At 42.4% G+C, this 3,285-nt stretch overlaps 1 protein-coding gene across 1 annotated transcript in view; it reads left to right on the top strand.

Moving 5' to 3' along the window:
* Positions 1–2,493: 2,493 nt before the first annotated feature.
* Positions 2,494–3,285, top strand: part of coro1a (coronin, actin binding protein, 1A) — a 9,020-nt gene continuing 8,228 nt past the window's right edge. The window contains exon 1 of the mRNA XM_035532648.2: positions 2,494–2,628. The gene's annotated coding sequence lies outside the window, so the exon portion shown is untranslated. The remainder of the gene's footprint in view (positions 2,629–3,285) is intronic.

Raw genomic sequence — 3,285 nt, 5'->3', positions numbered from 1 at the left:
CTTTGTCTTGACTCCAGTTATTTATCATAGCATACAACACCTTGACAGATATGAGTGTGTTTAATTGTTTTTTGTTTTTGTTATTTCTGTTTGTGTGTGTGTGTGTGTGTGTGTGTGTGTGTGTATTATATATGTGTATTATATATATATATATATATATATATATATATATATATATATATATATATATATATATAATATAACAAGTTATTTAACCCTAACTGATGCAGTGAGTAGCTTCTCATTTGTTAAACAACCATGTCGAAAGACACATCCTGCAGTCGTGGAAAAGATGTTGAACTGTTTCAGAAGGGTCAAATTATTGGCATGCCTCAAGCAGAGAAAACATCTAAGGAGATTGCTGAAACTACTAAAATCGGGTTAAGAACCGTCCAACGCATTATTAAAAATTGGAAGGACAGTGGGGAAACATCTTCGAGGAAGGAATGTGGTCAGAAAAAAATATTGAATGATTGTGATCGGCGATCACTTGAACGTGTGGTGAAATCAAATCGTAGAAAAACAACAGTAGAACTCAGGGATGTGTTTAATAGTGAAAGTAAGAGCATTTCTACACACACAATGTGAAGGGAACTCAATGGATTGGGACTAAACAGCTGTGTAGCCTTAGGAAAACCACTTATCAGTGAGGCTAACCGGCAAAAACGGCTTCAGTTTGCTAGGGAGCAGAAAGATTGGACTCTGGAGCAATGGAGGAAGGTCATGTGGTCTGATGAGTCCAGATTTAGCCTGTTCCAGAGTGATGGGCGCATCAGGGTAAGAAGAGAGGCGGCTGAAGTGATGCACCCATCATGCCTAGTGTCTACCGTACAAGCCTGTGGGGGCAGTGCTGTGATCTGGGGTTGCTGCAGTTAGTCAGGTCTAGGTTCAGCAATGTTATGTGCCCAAAGAATGAGGTCAGCTGACTACCTGAATACACTGAACGACCAGATTATTCCATCAATGGATTTTTCTTCCCTGATGGCATGGGCATATTCCAAGATGACAATGTCAGGATTTGTCGGACTTAAATTGTGAAAGAGTGGTTCAGGGAGCATAAGACATCAATTTCACACATGGATTGACCACCACAGAGTCCAGACCTGAACCCCATTGAGAATCTTTAGGATGTGCTGGAGAAGACTTTGCGCAGTGGTCCAAATCTGCCATCATCAATGCAAGATTTTGGGGAAAAATTAATGCAACTCTGGACAGAAATAAATGTTGTGACATTGCAGAAGCTTGTGGAAACAATGCCACAGCGAATGCGTGCCGTAATCAAAGCTAAAGGCGGTCCAACCAAATATTAGAGTGTGACCTTTTTTCTGACCAGGCAGTGTATATCGAATATGGGTAATTGTAATTCTATACAGGATAATATGTCAAAATTCCTGTGCTGTGCCATATCATTAGAGGTTCACACAGGTCTGAATCCTCGCACTTTATACTAGAAACACAACATCACATCATTGAATTAAGACCAGAAGGCTCAACAGTGAGGTTAGGAACCCCCCCCCCAACTCACTTTTAAACCAGCCACTCTTTATCCTAAACCCACAGTGTCCCCTCCCTGTTGTCTTAGGCTGTAAATAAAAGCAAAATAAATCATTAAAGTCCATGTTTCTATCACTGCAGTAGTCTTGCTGCTATTTTTGCTGAATGGTTAGAGCTTGGAGGTTTAGAGGACTATGCAGGGTCAGATGGATCCATAGCTCTGATCACCAGGTCTGTTCACACAGGACATGACAGACCTGATGCCTTGGGCTGCTCACTTGATGAAGGTTTGTTGTTGAAAAGTGTCCTGCCAAGCCTGGTTGAGAGACTCCTGATTAGAACTGCATCCAAGACTGTATCTTACCATACTCAGTAGTTTTCAAAATAACCAAACATGCATACTGTATACTAAGGAGTATGTCAAAATAATATCATTTTCTTTCTTTTTTTTTTTTGTCAGATTACAGAGGCGACACTTCATGTTTCTTCTGTATCTCGTCCAAAAAGCTTAGCACATTTGCAGCATGTAGTATGAACTATGTAGTATGTAGCATTTGGTTTTAGCTGCAGATACTTTTCAGGCTTCAGCTGATCTTCTTGGACAGGTGCGGCTGCTTCGTCTGTTCAGTGGCTTAATATCCTACACACTCGTCTTTACTCTCTAATTTAATACACGAGTCAGAGTTCAAGATGACGGAAACAGTGGTTACAGCATTGTGAAACAGTAGGCTCAGTTGCCTTCAGTGTATTAGCTCCTAAAGGCGGGTGTACCAAGCTGAACTGATGCGTACGTGTCTGACGCTGATGCCGACATCATTGTCGTTTGACATCAGAGTGCATCGTCAGTACAGCTTCAAGGCGGCTTTTCTGTTACACGGAACGCAGGTCAGGCCACGTGCGCTACAGGTCGTCTTCTCATTTGCTATCTTGAGCAACTTGACACTCTTAAAAAGGAGAAAAGCACAACCAGGATGGGAGCAGGATGGGGGGGGCCTGCAACTCAAACTTTCACTTCCTCTATGATTTAAACAGATCTCGCCACAACTACCAGCGTTTGGCCACTTCCACTCTTTCTCTGCTGTGAGAACCTCGGAGCGGCTCATCCAGGACCGGAGACAATTCCTCCCCTGTCAGGTACGGTCTCTACGCTCCTGCCGCTGTCCGGGCTCACAGCGGACCTGGCCGCGATGGCTCAGAGATGCTCGGACCATCCGTATTATGCGTATCGCGTGCCTGGCGTGTGCTCCAGGGAACGTCAACGCGAGACATCCTTTGATTGCTTAACTGTTGCAGTGTTAGTTTTATTTAAGTACTGCGCGTTATTGGAGTAGCACTGTGAGACGTAGAAGCCTATCAACACATCTGTGGGTTTTTACAAAGGCGCCGTTGGAGATTTGAGGAAGTTTACAGACTATGCTATCTTAACCATCTACCATAGACCAGAAATCTACGCCTGAATTTGAAACTTTTAGTAAATATTTACCATTGGAAATTTAACTGCTGGGTTCTTGGTTCAACATCAGAATTAGATTGGTTTGGCAGTGATCATAGATTAAAAACAAGCAAAAACAAAGTTTTTCTTTTACCCAAAACCAGTACATTTTTAATTTTGCAGTACTTTTTTTTACACTCCTGTAGAAATTCAGACTCCTACAGTAGAAGATTTGGAGAAAACTATAGAACGGAGGTGTAAGAGACGCCCCAAGTTGCCTCTGATGTTCCGTAGGATGTGGTGTAACTGAATCTTAGAGTGACTCGTGCGCACATCAGTGTTCCTCTCGAGCAAAACAA

This window comes from Electrophorus electricus, chromosome 3 (assembly GCF_041902795.1).
Source record: "Electrophorus electricus isolate QZ-2024a chromosome 3, ASM4190279v1, whole genome shotgun sequence".
NCBI classification, from domain to species: Eukaryota; Metazoa; Chordata; class Actinopteri; order Gymnotiformes; family Gymnotidae; genus Electrophorus; species Electrophorus electricus.
This window is presented reverse-complemented; position numbering and strand designations above follow the sequence as displayed.